Source organism: Pleurodeles waltl, chromosome 6 (assembly GCF_031143425.1).
Source record: "Pleurodeles waltl isolate 20211129_DDA chromosome 6, aPleWal1.hap1.20221129, whole genome shotgun sequence".
Taxonomy (NCBI): domain Eukaryota; kingdom Metazoa; phylum Chordata; class Amphibia; order Caudata; family Salamandridae; genus Pleurodeles; species Pleurodeles waltl.
The window spans coordinates 66,940,095-66,957,300 of record NC_090445.1 but is presented as its reverse complement, the minus strand read 5'-3'; the positions used below and the strand labels follow the sequence as shown (position 1 = coordinate 66,957,300).

The 17,206-nt window shown below is 44.0% G+C and overlaps 1 pseudogene; it reads left to right on the top strand.

Moving 5' to 3' along the window:
• The first annotated feature begins 11,391 nt into the window (after window positions 1–11,391).
• Window positions 11,392–12,323, top strand: LOC138301479 (tubulin-specific chaperone E-like; annotated as a pseudogene).
• The last annotated feature ends 4,883 nt before the right edge of the window (window positions 12,324–17,206 follow it).

Genomic DNA, 17,206 nt, shown 5'->3' with positions numbered 1-17,206 from the left:
AAAATGCCTAAAAAGGTATTATGGACAGCAAACTGTCAGAAAGCTTTTGAGGAGCTGAAGCAGGCCATGTGCTCTGCACCTGTCCTGAAAAGCCCTTGTTACTCTAAAAAATTCTATGTCCAAACTGATGCATCTGAATTAGGAGTAGGGGCAGTCCTATCACAACTTAATTCTGAGGGCCAGGATCAACCTGTTGCTTTTATTAGTAGAAGGTTGACCCCTAGAGAAAAGCGTTGGTCTGCCATTGAGAGGGAGGCCTTTGCTGTGGTCTGGGCTCTGAAGAAGTTGAGGCCATACCTGTTTGGCACTCACTTCATTGTTCAGACAGACCACAAACCTCTACTTTGGCTAAAACAAATGAAAGGTGAAAATCCTAAATTGTTGAGGTGGTCCATATCCCTACAGGGAATGGACTATACAGTGGAACATAGACCTGGGAGTAGCCACTCCAATGCAGATGGACTCTCCAGATATTTCCACTTAGACAATGAAGACTCATCAGGTCATGGCTAGTCTTATTGTCCTTCGTTTGGGGGGGGGGTTGTGTAGGAAAGTACCATCTTGCCTGGCATGTTACCCCCATTTTTCACTGTATATATGTTGTTTTAGTTGTATGTGTCACTGGGACCCTGGTAACCCAGGGCCCCAGTGCTCATAAGTGTGCCTGAATGTGTTACCTGTGTAGTGACTAACTGTCTCACTGAGGCTCTGCTAACCAGAACCTCAGTGGTTATGCTCTCTCATTTCTTTCCAAATTGTCACTAACAGGCTAGTGACCATTTTTACCAATTTACATTGGCTTACTGGAACACCCTTATAATTCCCTAGTATATGGTACTGAGGTACCCAGGGTATTGGGGTTCCAGGAGATCCCTATGGGCTGCAGCATTTCTTTTGCCACCCATAGGGAGCTCTGACAATTCTTACACAGGCCTGCCACTGCAGCCTGAGTGAAATAACGTCCACGTTATTTCACAGCCATTTTACACTGCACTTAAGTAACTTATAAGTCACCTATATGTCTAACCTTTACCTGGTAAAGGTTAGGTGCAAAGTTACTTAGTGTGAGGGCACCCTGGCACTAGCCAAGGTGCCCCCACATTGTTCAGAGCCAATTCCCTGAACTTTGTGAGTGCGGGGACACCATTACACGCGTGCACTACATATAGGTCACTACCTATATGTAGCTTCACAATGGTAACTCCGAATATGGCCATGTAACATGTCTATGATCATGGAATTGCCCCCTCTATACCATCCTGGCATAGTTGGCACAATCCCATGATCCCAGTGGTCTGTAGCACAGACCCTGGTACTGCCAAACTGCCCTTCCTGGGGTTTCACTGCAGCTGCTGCTGCTGCCAACCCCTCAGACAGGCATCTGCCCTCCTGGGGTCCAGCCAGGCCTGGCCCAGGATGGCAGAACAAAGGACTTCCTCTGAGAGAGGGTGTTACACCCTCTCCCTTTGGAAAATGGAGTGAAGGCAGGGGAGGAGTAGCCTCCCCCAGCCTCTGGAAATGCTTTGTTGGGCACAGATGTGCCCAATTCTGCATAAGCCAGTCTACACCGGTTCAGGGGACCCCTTAGCCCTGCTCTGGCGCGAAACTGGACAAAGGAAAGGGGAGTAACCACTCCCCTGACCTGCACCTCCCCTGGGAGGTGTCCAGAGCTCCTCCAGTGTGCTCCAGACCTCTGCCATCTTGGAAACAGAGGTGCTGCTGGCACACTGGACTGCTCTGAGTGGCCAGTGCCACCAGGTGACGTCAGAGACTCCTTGTGATAGGCTCCTTCAGGTGTTGCTAGCCTATCCTCTCTCCTAGGTAGCCAAACCCTCTTTTCTGGCTATTTAGGGTCTCTGTCTCTGGGGAAACTTTAGATAACGAATGCAAGAGCTCATCCGAGTTCCTCTGCATCTCTCTCTTCACCTTCTGATAAGGAATCGATAAGGAATCGACTGCTGACTGCGCTGGAAGCCTGCAAACCTGCAACATAGTAGCAAAGACGACTACTGCAACTCTGTAACGCTGATCCTGCCGCCTTCTCGACTGTTTTCCTGCTTGTGCATGCTGTGGGGGTAGTCTGCCTCCTCTCTGCACCAGAAGCTCCGAAGAAATCTCCCGTGGGTCGACGGAATCTTCCCCCTGCAACCGCAGGCACCAAAAAGCTGCATTACCGGTCCCTTGGGTCTCCTCTCAGCACGACGAGAGAGGTCCCTCGAATCCAGCAACTCTGTCCAAGTGACCCCCACAGTCCAGTGACTCTTCAGTCCAAGTTTGGTGGAGGTAAGTCCTTGCCTCACCTCGCTGGGCTGCATTGCTGGGAACCGCGACTTTGCAGCTACTCCGGCCCCTGTGCACTTCCGGCGGAAATCCGTTGTGCACAGCCAAGCCTGGGTCCACGGCACTCTAACCTGCATTGCACGACTTTCTAAGTTGGTCTCCGGCGACGTGGGACTCCTTTGTGCAACTTCGGTGAGCACCGTTTCACGCATCCTCGTAGTGCCTATTTCTGGCACTTCTCCGGGTGCTACCTGCTTCAGTGAGGGCTCTTTGTCTTGCTCGACGTCCCCTCTCTCTTCAGGTCCAATTTGCGACCTCCTGGTCCCTCCTGGGCCCCAGCAGCGTCCAAAAACGCCAAACGCACGATTTGCGACTAGCAAGGCTTGTTGGCGTCCTTCCGGCGGGAAAACACTTCTGCACAACTCTCCAAGGCGAGAGGGATCCGTCCACCAAAGAGGAAGTCTCTAGCCCTTTTTGTTCCTGCAGAAACCTCAGCTTCTTCTGTCCAGTAGAAGCTTCTTTGCACCCGCAGCTGGCATTTCCTGGGCATCTGCCCATCTCCGACTTGCTTGTGACTTTTGGACTTGGTCCCCTTGTTCCACAGGTAGCCTAGATTGGAAATCCACAGTTGCATTGCTGGTTTGTGTCTTTCCTGCATTATTCCTCTAACACGACTTCTTTGTCCTTAGGGGAACTTTAGTGCACTTTGCACTCACTTTTCAGGGTCTTGGGGAGGGTTATTTTTCTAACTCTCACTATTTTCTAATAGTCCCAGCGACCCTCTACAAGGTCACATAGGTTTGGGGTCCATTCGTGGTTCGCATTCCACTTTTGGAGTATATGGTTTGTGTTGCCCCTATCCCTATGTTTCCCCATTGCATCCTATTGTAACTATACATTGTTTGCACTGTTTTCTAAGACTATACTGCATATTTTTGCTATTGTGTATATATATCTTGTGTATATTTCCTATCCTCTCACTGAGGGTACACTCTAAGATACTTTGGCATATTGTCATAAAAATAAAGTACCTTTATTTTTAGTATAACTGTGTATTGTGTTTTCTTATGGTATTGTGCAAGTGACACTTGTGGTACTGTAGTAGCTTCACACGTCTCCTAGTTCAGCCTAAGCTGCTCTGCTAAGCTACCATTATCTATCAGCCTAAGCTGCTAGACACCCTATACACTAATAAGGGATACCTGGGCCTGGTGCAAGGTGTAAGTACCCCTTGGTACTCACTACAAGCCAGTCCAGCCTCCTACACTTATTCTGCGCCTTGGATCTCCCAACGTTTCCAGCACTGGATGGACTTTTTTCAAGAACTCTGCTCTCTATTATTGGCAGTTTCTATTGTTTTTGCTATTTTATCTCTGTTTACTCACACTGACTAGCCTTCTCGCATCAAGAAAGAGGGTTGGTCGCAGTCAAGCATAGTGTTTATATTAAGTCCTCTGTTCTCATTGGTACTTACTCCAATACGTTTTTGCTTCCCATTGGCTCTGGTTCCCTTTGCCTCATGGGAATTGTAGTTGTTCCTTGACTGCTGCTCATTGTAAAAAAGCAAGACTGAGAAGCATACTACTCGCCTCCGTGTCTTGAATAAAATTAAGACTTTCCGTCATAAAAATACTAGGAAAATCTACATCGTCCATTAATGTAAAAAGTCATGGTCACTTTTGACATATTAATATGATTGTCATGAAACAAATTCAGAGAAATTCGTTGAGAAACTAATACATTATGGATATGACGTATCAATATGTAAACGAGAAGCAAGATTGCAGATTGAATGCTCCAAAAAATAATGAATAATATAAGAACAATCTAAAAAAATCTATACTGAGCTAGTAAATTCATGGAATCAATCAACGAACAAAATTATGGAATAAATCCCAGGACAGGAAACTGGCAAATTTAGGGCCGGGTGTTCTGGTTCGATGCCATTTTTATATACAAGAAAAAGCGATTTGTCCTTCATTGTTTTCAACCACCCGAAGGAAATGGGAGAGCACGGGGCGGCCATCTTGGGAGTGAAATGTCTAAAAAAAGGAACCGTAGTCCTATTTTAATTGCGACTAACCTGAGTTAGAAGAGCCACAGAACGGGCGTCAACAATACAACAAAAGATTAATCACGAGATCGGAAAACAATATAGTAATAAAACTGATGCTATTCCCAATGTTGTTAATAATTTGTTGACAAAAATAATAGAAAGAAAACGTCCTGCTATAAGGACAATCAATGTAATCCAAAACAGTATTGTCCCTTACCCAATTATTGGGGAATTAATGAACAAGGAAGAAGGCGGTCATCTTGGAATGATCAACAGAAGACCAAATAAGTTAGACGATGAGAATAGCAGTTATACTAAGGATGATCTACACCTAATGTTTGGCTTACTAGACTATTAAACATATACGGAAAATCAGTCAGGGACTCAAAAGCTCAAGAAAAAAAGAATACATAATAATAATATCCAGATTATTCTGGTCCAGCTACTACATTATGTCCCAAAAAATCTTATTACTGAATGTAGTGATGGCAATCAAAATTACTCCGATATATAAGTATGGCCCCTTACTATTGCTCCTCTTATTTACAATAGTGCTCTGACAAGTGAAATATAAACAACAATTTTGTGATACTTCGCATAACACATCAAATTATATAATTTACATGTTAGTTGGTAATCAAAGTAACCAATAATGCCATTCTACATCTTTGTTTAATCCATGTTGGACAGTATCAAAACGAATAATGAGTGAAGTTTCATGCTACTGGAATCCTACAAAACATTATTTTCTGAATTCCAAAAAGACATGCTCCAGTTGTTTCGAAGGTCACAGCAGGGAGATGCCCCCACCTCCTGGGGGAGTGCTAATATAGTAATTTTATAAAGAAATATAATTTGTCTCTGTTGCCTGGATCTTTATAGGCCTATTTCTTTATTAAATTGTGATGGGGAAATTGATGCAAAAGTCCTAGTGACCAGATCGGGCAGGGTTATATCCCCATTAGTATCAGACAGGCAGCATGGGTTTATTACTGGGAGAGGGACAGTAGGTTACATCGGGAGGGTCATAATATTATTTGATATTGCTGCTGCTCAGGAGACCCCTTGCGTTTGATTTTATTGGACGCTGAGAAGAAATTCGACCATGTATCTTGGCAGTTTCTTTGGTTGGTGCTCAAACATAACAGTTTTGGGGAAGAATTTGTAGGGGCTATTAGGGCATTGTATAACAATCCGATGGATAGATTACGTATAAACGGTTTGGAATCGAATAGAACATCTATATCAAGGGGAGCGAGGCAGGGCTGTCTCTGCTCACCTTTATTATTTGCCCTTTATTGCGACCCTTTTATAGTCAAACATGAACAAAGCACAGATATCAAACTGGCACTTCAATACTCTGTCCATTACAGAGTATTTGCATATGCTGATGATGTTTACCTACTGACCCAGGTTTGGCCGCAACAGAAGTAAAGAACCTTGCTAAACAATGTAGATTTTCCTAGTAATTTATGACGGAAAGTCTTAATTTTATTAAAGACACGGAGGCGAATATTATGCGTTCTTTTCTTACTTTAATTCAAACAGCAGCAGTCAAGAAAACTACAACTCCCAGGAAGGTTAGACAACAACTAACCAATGGGAGCGAAACCATAACATGAACTGGACCAATAGGAAAGGCCCATAAACCATAGAGAGCACACTTGACTGCAAGCAGCCCTCTTTTCTTGAACGAGCAAGTCAGATAGAGTCATGTAACAAAGGATAAATGAGGCCAACAATTGTTATTGATAAAATAAAGGAGCACAAGTCTTGAACCAGGGCGATGATCCGACAGGATGATGCTTGAGGAAGTTGATTCCGGACAGGTTGTGAAGACGACTCCAGAAGACTCTTCTTGACGATGGAACCAATTGAGTAAAGAGAATTACCCGGAAGCTGGAGGCAATGCAGGAGTCGCTGGGAGGGAAATAAAAGTACATATTAGAAGAAGTACTGCGGTGGGATAATATTCGCCTCCGTGTCTTTAATAAAATTAAGACTTTCCGTCATAAATTACTAGGAAAATCTACATTTTATGTCAAGACCGGAGGCTCTATTATGCGCGTTTAAAGCTGTTCCACAACTAACGAAGAAGCAGTTCTGACAGGCTTACAGTAGAAAGTTTTAAAAACATTATCATTTGACCAATCAGCTGACCTGAGAATGTCCTCCAATGAAGACCCAACAGCGAAAGCTTTCGAGGCCATAGCTCCTCTGGAGGAATGGGCTCCGAAAACAGAAACATCTATACCCGCTAAGGACATAATGAATTTGATCCAGCGGGCTAGAGTTGCCGAAGACACTGGATTGTGAGGTTTTCGAAAAGAGATTAACAATTGGTTAGAAGAGGACGTTCTCAGGTTGACAGTTCTTTTTTCGTATTCTTTTAAACAAAAACCAACACATAACTTAGGCTTGTCTGGAAAGAAAGGGTAGAAAACTGAGTGTAAATTAGTTTTGGTACGTTTGGAAATGTGAAACAGAACCCCTGAAGGTAAGAATTGTCGAGCAGAGACATCTAAGGACTTAACGTCTGAAGTCCTTTTCATAGAAATTAAGCATAACAACATGGTAAGTTTAGCGGAGAGCATTTTGAGGGAAAGGCTAGGGTTATCTGGCAAGGAGAGAAAGAAATTGAGGACGAGGGAAACATCCCAGAGATAAGAGTACTTCGCAGAAGGGGGCCTAGAGAGCTTGACTCCTTTCAGGAGACGGCAGATTAGCGGGTGAGACCCAATAGGGTTTCCGTTGACATAAGAGTGGTTCAGAGAAATAGCCGATCTGTAAAGGTTGATTGTACGGTAAGACTTACCTGAACCCGCTTGGGCGGCTAGGAAATTAATAATAAGACTCAGATCCGCTGAAAAGGGATTTGAACACTTTCCCAGACACCAGCTTGACCAAAGAGCCCAAGCTGATTTATAGGCTCTTCTTGTGCCAGGTGCCCATGCGTTATTGATGAACTCTGTAGCCTCTGACGAAATAGCATGGGACTGTTGGGAAGACCGGAGATGAGCCAGGCTGAAAGAGTTAGAGTTTGGTCGATGATCAAATTGTGGGGATGATCGAACGGATCGAGAATGAGGGATGGAAATGTCGGGAGAAGAATGGGGAAATCTATTGTCAGTTCGAGAAGGGGAGGGAACCAAACCTGCGATTGCCAAAAGGGGGTTAACAGGACAATGGATGCTTTCTGGCGTCTGACGTGGTTCAGGACCCTGTTGATCAGGATAAAAGGAGGGAAGGCGTAGTTGAGGGAGCCGGACCAATCTTGTAGGAAGGCGTCCGTAGCCAGAGCCAGTGGATCGGGACGCCAGCTGAAAAAATGAGGAAGCTGGGTGTTGAGTCTGGACGCAAAGAGATCTATGTGGAAAGGGCCCCATTTCCTTTCTAGCAGATGAAATACTGACTGGTGTAATTTCCAGTCGCTGGAATCTGTGAGGTGGCGAGAATGCCAATCCGCGTTGGAATTCAAAGATCCCGGCAGGTACTCTGCTACTAGGGAAATATTGTGGGACAAACAAAAATCCCAGAGACTCTTGGCTAGGAGGGCCAGCGGTTTGGACCTGGTGCCCCCTAGACGGTTGATATAACGTACTGCCGATATATTGTCCATACGTAGCAGAATGGAGCATCGTGCTCTGTTTTTTGTGAAACTTTGGATCGCAAAGGAGCCTGCAAGAAGCTCTAAACAATTTATGTGCAATCTGGACTCCTCTGTGGACCATGTACCGCCAGTCGAGATTGAACCACAGCGGGCGCCCCAACCCGTGAGACTTGCATCTGATTCTAATACAAGATCGGGCACAGAGGGGAAGATGGACCTGCCGTTCCAAGCTTCTAAATGGGATATCCACCAAAGAATTTCCATCCGGGATTCCCGATCTAAGGAAACGAGGTCGGAATAAGCAAGGCCTCGACGAAGATGAAGGATTTTGAGGCGCTGGAGGGCGCGGTAGTGGAGAGGACCGGGAAAGATGGCCTGGATGGAGGACGAGAGAAGGCCGACGACCCTCGCGAGGGTTCTGAGAGAGATAACGTCTTTTTGAAGAGTTAAGATTAGTTCTTTTTTTATAGCGGAGACTTTGGACCGGGGAAGGAACAGAGCCGCCGAAACTGAATCTATTTGAAAACCGAGGAACTCTATTTGTTGAGAAGGTAGAAGAACTGACTTTTCGTGGTTTATAATAAAACCGAGGTCTGAGAGGAGAGAGGATGTGATCTGCAGATGGGATAGTAAGGATGATTTGTTTTGGTTCATGATCAAGATGTCGTCTAGATAGATAATCAGTCTGACACCTAGGGAGCGAAGGAAGGTTACAACCGGTTTCAATAGCTTCGTGAAGCACCAGGGGGCGGAAGATAGGCCAAAAGGAAGAGAGGAAAAATGGTAACATTCCGAGTTCCAAAGAAATTGTAAAAATTTCCTGTGAGAAGGATGAATAGGCACAGCCAGGTATGCGTCCTGTAGGTCTAGTCTGACTAACCAGTCGGACTGGAGCAAAATATCCCTGAGATGGATAATAGTCTCCATTTTGAAGTGTCGATAAATGACAAACTAGTTGAAATATTTCAGGTTGATTACTGGTCTGAGTTTTTTGTTCTTTTTGTGGACAAGGAAAATGGAACTGATGAACCCGGATGGGTCTGGAGTGCAAGGATGGATGGCTTCTTTTCTTAGAAGAGATTGTATTTCTAAAGAGATTAAAGAGGACATTTCGAGAGAAAATTTTGGTAGAGGAGGAGGGCCAGATTGGAAAGGGGGGGAAAGAAATTCGATTAGATATCCCTGAACAGTTGAGAGTACCCAAGGATCTGCAGTGATTGATTTCCACTTTTGAAGGAAGAAACGGAGGCGACCTCCTACGGGAGGGCCAGAAGGTTGGCTTACCTTGGTTAATGGGCGGTCTGGAGGAGCGCTGGCCACGGGTGCGGAAACCCCTGGATCTTTGGGGATAGAACTGGGGTTTGAACTCGTGAGAGTAGGTATTGAATGAACCGGCATAACCTCTGGAGCCTTGGTTCCTGTATGAACGGCCGGTAAAGCGGCTCCTGCCTCTACCGGCCCGGGGAAAAACACGCTGGTTAAATACCTTTTTAAGGTTTTGTTGGGCCTTATCCAGGGATGAAAACGTTGAGACAAAACGGCTAACATCCTTTATAAAGTGGTCTCCAAAAAGTTTCCCGTCAGCCTGAATGCCGGGGTCTCTAGTGGCCAAGTTAGCCAACTTGGGGTCCATTTTGAGTAAAAGACCCTTGCGTCTTTCGTGGATAATAGCTGAATTGGCATTGCCCAAAAAACAAAAGGCCCGCTGAGTCCAAAGAGAAAGGTCCAAGGGATCAATAGTGGATCCTTCAAGTCTGGCTGATTCGGCAATGTCAAAGATTCTGGCTAGAGGGCCCACCACGTCTAACAGCTTATCCTGACAGGTGGTCCAAGCCTTGTCCACTCCCTTACGAGGATCCTTACCGAACTTGGTAAAGAAAGTGATGAGAGAATCATCAATAATAGGGGTTACTGTAATGTTGGATGGTAATGATGGCCTAGGGCATTCTGATTTTAATTTAGATCTGATTTGCTTGTCTAACGGAAAGCGTAGGCGGGAAGAGATGTAATCACCTACATGGTCTAGTGGCAACCATTCCGTTGAATTAGGGTGTTGAATGAGGGAGGGATCGAACATAGGCACACCCTCCGAGTCAACTATACTGGTAGAAGGACCACTGGACGCAGATTTGATGCGTTTGGAGGAAGGGGGAGACAGTGTATCATTCGGATTATCAGAAAGGGATAACTCATCCAAGTCCTCCTCGTCCGAGTCCAGAATCTTTGATATCACGATCTTTTTAGGCACAGAGGAATGCTTTATTTTAGATTTGCATTTTAAATGGGTTGCCGAGTTTTTGGCGGAAATCCCCTCCTTTGAAGGAGGCCTGGGAGGAAACAAGTCCTCAGTCTGGTGTGAGTCAAGCTCACTTCCCGTCTGTGCGTTTGTGCGTGATTTGGAAGAGGATAATTTTCGTTTTCTGCTTTCCCCCGCAGAATAGGCCATAGATTTGGACATGACGGACAATACAGAATTTTCGATATTTTTAGACATCTTTTGCATAGACGCTTTCATAGCGTGTTTTACTGAGGACTGGATAAATTTGTTTAAATCTTGAAAAGATTCCTCATCCTCCTGAGAGGAAGACCTTGAGGGAGAACTCCCTGACTCCATGATAGGATAGAAGTAATATTGAAAGGAAAGCAAAGTTCCAGTAGGATTGTCCACGAATGCAGGCTGGTAAATGGTTAACCGGAGCAACACGCTCCAAACCGAGGCGGAGTCCTGAAGGGGAAGGAATATCAGACACGTGACAGCACTGAGGAGACAGCGGAGAAGAAGCTGTTCTCCGGCGTCGACGCTCGAAGCAATGAAGCTTGAAGAGCTTCACAAAGAAGACGCGCCGCGTCGGCCTGTACGCCGAATCGGTAAGTTGATTCTTCTGTCAGGCGCGTTCAAAGGAGACGCGCGCTGGCAGAGATAAACGGTCTGCGCAAATAGAACGCTCGACGGAGCGCGCGCGAGAGGCCGAACTGGAAGGTGGGGGGGGGGGGACACGGGATAAGCCGCGAAGCGGTAAACCACAGGCTGTATATAAAACAGTGTTTAAGCATTGATAAATATAATAGAGCTTTTAAAAACCTTAAATATGAGAACAAAGAAAACAAGAGAAACGCATGAGAGTACTTATCTTGACTGCGAGCAGCAAGAAAAGAGGGCTGCTTGCAGTCAAGTGTGCTCTCTATGGTTTATGGGCCTTTCCTATTGGTCCAGTTCATGTTATGGTTTCGCTCCCATTGGTTAGTTGTTGTCTAACCTTCCTGGGAGTTGTAGTTTTCTTGACTGCTGCTGTTTGAATTAAAGTAAGAAAAGAACGCATAATAGAGCCTCCGGTCTTGACATAAAATTTGGGGGATACTCAGGGACTAAACTATATGCAGCCAAAACACAGGTAATTTGCATAGAGTCTATGGGGTCACAGTGAGCCACTTAGTAGATATCACCATGGCTCCCATGTTGGATAATGTTGGATGGGAACTTGAAACAATCGATCACCTGCATTGCTCCCTTGTAGGCGAGCTATCGCTCAGCCACGCAAAAATGACATGGGCAAATGTGCTTCATTGTGCACCAATGTGGCCAGCACTCGAGGAGTTGCATCTAGTTTCTAACGATATTACAGTCTTAGAGAGTCTTAGCGAGACCCATTAGCGTTTTGCAGTCTTTGAAACTGTTGGACATTTTTAATAATAAATTATTAGATGGGAATCAGTTATCTGAGCTCGCAAACCTACCTGAACTAAAAAAGCTAATTCTCATCAACACAGGAGTTTCCTCTGTTTGCTTCTCTGACATTGGGTTTGGAAGCAAAAGTGTCATGTTTTCTTCATTGAAGCAACTATCAGTTGATAACAATAACATTTCCCATTGGTCGTTCATAAATGAACTAGATAAAGTCAAATCTTTACATTCGCTGAGCTGTCAGAATAACCCTGTGCTAGAAGCAGAAACAAATTTAGAAACCGCCAGGCAGTTCATAATTGCAAAGATAGGTGGTCTCAAGTTCCTAAACAAGACAGAGATTCTACCAGAAGAGAGAAAGGGAGCTGAGCTTGACTACCGTAAGACGTTTGGGACTGCCTGGTTGAAGGCTGGGGGAAACAAAGACCCTGTCTTACGGAAGTATGAAAATGAAAGGTGTTGAGATTGAACTAGAAAATGATTTGAAGCCCTTACAGTTCTACTGCGTAGAGAGTGGGGACTGCATACTGGTGAGATGGTAATGGCCACCTGGTACGGTGGTATCTATTGCATGACTCAGTATGGATAATGCTGTCCAGGAAGAAATAACGCCTGCCTTCAAATGGTGGCCAAATTAGCACTTTGAATTAGAACTCAGCAAGGTACTCTTGTGACTGCCTTCCACAGGAAAATAATGTGCTAATAAGTACAATTAAATACAGTTATTATGGCGTCGTTTATTGTCCAATCAAATGCCTGGTGTATACAGCTTGGTAAATATTTTAAATTAAAAAATATTTTGAACTAACCACTATTGGGGATGTGGACATTTTAGTATTCAGGGCCAAGGACATGATTGTCCAGGAATGTTGCATCACAAACAGAAAATACATAATTGACATAGGGCCAGATGTATGAAAAAGTTTTGCACTTGCAAACAGTGCGAATCGCAAAATTCGGCCGTTTGCGAGTGCAAAACAGTGGTCTGCAATGCATGAAAGGCATTCGCAGACCACAAAGCAGAAATCACTAAAATAGTTTCTTGAGTTGCGACCTGGGTTTTGCGAATCGCAATTTGCGATTCGCAAAATCCACATCACAAGGCGATGCTACAAAAAATCGCAAATTGCGATTTTTCGCAGAATGGCATTTTGCACATGCATAATACCATGGACTGCAACCAGGTGGTAACCTTGTGCAAAATTTAAAAATGTATTTAAAATGCATTTTTAAATTGAACATGTAAAGCACACATGCCCTTTTGGCATGTGTGCACCTTACATGCCCCCCAAAACATTTTTGGGGTGCAGCAGAGGGGGCCATAGGCCTCCAGCACCCTGGGGATTTGCACTTCCAAAATTGCGATTTCTGGTTCAGAAATCGCAATTTTGGAAATGCAAAAAATTTGCAGCTATGTGCCAATAGCTGCGAATGGGGCCGGTATCGCAATTTGCGATTCGGTAATAGCATTTGCGATTATTAAGAAATCGCTATTACCGAATCGCAAATGTGATACATGGCACTTTGCGAGTCGGTAATAGCGATTTCTTAAAAATCGCTATTACCGAATCGCAAAGGGCCGTGATGATACATCTGGCCCATAGTCTTCTAGTTAATTGGCACATCCTTAGCTGTAGAGCAGGTGCTGATGGGTTTCTGTGAGAGCTGAAAATTGCCAATACTGGAGGCACTAAGATATGTTTTAATTATAGTTTACATGCATTTGGTTTCTAGGAAATGCTTTTGTTACATGTCAGTGACTGAGCCAACTCTTTTTAACACTTATCTCAAAAGAAGTTCGTGGTGAAGTACTCTGAGTCCTACGGAGGTAGAAAAGATTCCTAGCTCAAGTTTGGTCTTCTGCCTCGAATCACACAACTATTTTGCAGTGTTGAAATGTTGGTCCTTTCTTCCACTACGAATGATTTCTGATATGGTTCAAGCTTGTGGGGTACACATCTTCTTTTGTTAAACACCTTTACAAAATATGTCATAAGTGCAAGAAATGTAAGTATAAGGAGGTAATGTAATTAGGAGGTTAATATACAGTACATGACTTTTAGTTTCCGTTGCATATACTCAGACTTACTTCAAAGCTTTAGCAAATAATCACTCAAAGCTTTCTGCTCCTTCTTTGTCCTATTTTTATGATTGAACACCATTGTGGAGGCCTGTGCGGTTCAAGCCCATAACCCAGGCCTTCCTGACTTGATGATAATGGAAAAATGAGGGACAATCAAACAAGAGATTTTTTTTTTTCCTCATCGTTTCCGTTACTTAGTTAATTTACACTTCATTTCCCCCTTATCATAGAGTAGGGAGAGCTTAGGTTGTGACTTACTTTATGGTTAAACTATCATGACCAAAGTCATTGACTTAGATGAGCACATAGCAATGGCTGATGCATGTTGGTGTATAGATGTAGGAACATAAACTTTCCATGCATCAGCTAATGTTTTTAAATCTTGCAGAACATATCTGTTTAAGGTTTTAAGTTACCTCTATAGAGTTTGGCTACTAGTGAAGAACCAGAACCTTTTGGGCCTGGCGGCGCAGGGTACGCCTAAAATCTCCTTGGATTCACCTGCCTCAACTAACAGAGACACGGGACACTCTGTCAGGCGTAAAAGATCAGATTTTATTAGCTGCAGCTAGTACAGTTGTCCAAGAAGTACACAAGGTATGTTCTCAGGAGACTGCCACTTTACTTTGTGGCGCACAATCTTATATACCGTATAAAAACATTTATTAACTACATACACTCCCAGAACACATAGAAAGGAGCCAGTAAGAATGATGTAAAGATAGAACAGAGCCAATAGAAATGTCGGAAAACAAGACAGAACAAAGTATCAAGTGACTTAAGGTTGCCTCCCCTCCAGCTGTGTTTGTCACCCCTCCCTTGAACTAATTCATTAACCGATCCACAACGAAGTTGCATGTGGTGCGATAAGTTTGTGTGCGTTTGGAGGACAGTTGTGAAATGAGAGAATACTAGCAAAGGACAGCGAAGGCCAGACGATAAGATAAGATCGGCGGAGAATAGTGTGAGCCTACAGATAGTTGAAACAAGGATTAGAAAACCAGACAGGGATTAGTGTACTCGGTCAGACCTTAATACCAGTCTTGTAAAGATAGAGGCAGAAGACTGTTTTGAACACCATGTTGCAGAATAAGCAGAAAAGGCAGAATGGACTTCGTTCGCTGTGCTGCCTGAGTGAAGGCAACATAAAATGGCGGCGGGCCACAAAATGGCGGGTCGATACGATCGTATTAAAAATCGAATTTCCTCAGACCCTCCTTTTGCCAGAACTCAGGCAAGATACACAAACTCATGTTAATCTGAGTCGATGTCTATGGCCATGAGGTCATCAAGCTGTTGCTGTACCATCATTTTGATATTCTCTGCTCTTTGTGACTTGGGTTTGAGAATACATGCAGTAGCACATAGGTTGCAGACGGCAGGACCGCAGTGCATACAAAGACAACAAGAGAATATAAAAGCTAAAATTACTCCAAAGAATGTCAATACCTTCCAACCCCATTTGGACAGTAATCCCAAAACCACTCTGAAAAGGACCAATCTCCTTCGTCCTGATGAATCGACTCGGAGATTATGTGTAACTTAGAGATAGCTTGGTATACTGTCGGAGCGTCATTAGGTATGAAAATACAGCAACTTGATCCGATCAATTTGCATACTCCACCACGGTCCGCAAGAACAAAGTCTAAGGCAACACGGTTCTGCAAGGTCATAAGACGATCAGCCTGTAGTTCAGCTGTAATGTTACTTAAAGCTCCTACAGTGATGTCTATGGTGGTTTCTACGACATGAACCAATTGCCTTATATTTCTGCTGTTGGCCATTGGACCCCAGAAGGGAAGAAATCCTTTGAGGAAATCTCCTCCCTCTTGTCCTGCTGTGTCTTTCGAATCCACAATCCCTCTGCCATATCTATTTTTATGATGGTTCGCAGGAGCGGTGTATGTAGGGGGAAGAAGAAAGGCTATATAACAAGTACCAGAGAAATCAGCTGGCAACCATGTATAAGCCCTATCGTGGCAAACGAAGTATGTACCTTGAGATGGTACTAACGGCGGTGAATTCAGGGCTGAATAAACATATGTATGGGAACATAAACTTTCTCTTTGTCCGGTGTTTGGAGTTCTACCATTTATTTGCAGACAGAAATTTCCTTGTTGGGGTATGACCCGTATCGGAGGAGATTTTCCTTGCTCAATCTTATCATTGAGGCTGGAAATGTAATTAGTTATGTTCCAATTGGTATATGCTTTTCTTTCATCTATGGAAGCTTCACTTTTTTCCATGATTTTAGCCATAGCTACCATTCCCTTTATCAATAAACTATGACTGAAATCTGAACCAACACTATGTGAACTGACAGGTTGTTTAATTTTACTTTGATATGCATTATTGAAAATGACAAAATAAGCCCAAGCGGAACCTTCATAGGAGAATGGAAGAACTAAATATGGCATTCCTTTTTCTACCGTATGTGGTATGAGTCCACACACCCAACAGTCAGTTGTATTGATCACTAACTGATGTTGATGTAACAACTGGACGAAGGAATTGTTAAAGTATTCAGTTCTTCTGATGAGTTCATGCTGGGGAAGAGTGTGGAATAGGTGCGGAGAGATAGTAGAAGAAGATGTAGAGGTAGGAGAAGAGACAACTTTTTGCTGCAGAGTAATAATGATCCAGTTTACAGATGCCAAAAGAATACACGACAATATAATGACGCAAAGAGCAATACTACAACGACTATATATTTCTTTACAATTATTCTTTACATTTTTACTTTCTCTTTTATCTAATGTAGCCTTCATCTTTCTAAGTGGATGCTCACGGCAATCTTCCTCAATCACTGTAGTCACGATTATCTACCGTCCTATGACACTGTGAGGTCCTGCAGGCCTATTGCCACTTACTCAGGTCGTAACTAAGACTCCTACCGTGACCCTGCAACCGGGATAGAGTACTACATAGGAGAGAAAGTTACAAGTTCTTTGGTCTTGGTCTCAAATTATAGCGTTCCTGTCCAGAGGCAGTCTGGTTTTGAAACAATGTTCCTGGATTTGTCGTGTTCAAGCGTCGATGCGATGGTATTGCTTCTTGAAGGATGTCGTCGTCCTCTTTCTCAGAAAGTGTTCCAATTAGACGCGCATCACTGAATGGTACAAATTGCGGAACTTTCTCACTTTCAGAGTCACTGATGCCTCTACGGACCCACTGATCGAAAGGCAAGGGCAAAGGCACTTTCTTGCAGTGCAAGGCATGCACCCAGTTTTTCTTTCCTTCGACTTTAACTGCTGTTCTTGTGGTCAAAAGAACCAGGCGTGGCTCTCTCCATCTGGGCTCCAAATTTCTCTGTCGCTGGAAATTTTTCGTGCAGACCCAGTCACCTGGTCGGATGGAATGACCTGGGTCTGTAGAAGCCTCTGGTAGAGCACTCTGAACCTGTTGATGAAGAACACGCAATTTAGTTGTAAGGTCATGCAAGTAGTCAATCAACATCGGGTATGGCAAGTCTGAGTATTTCTTAGGGCGAGGAAC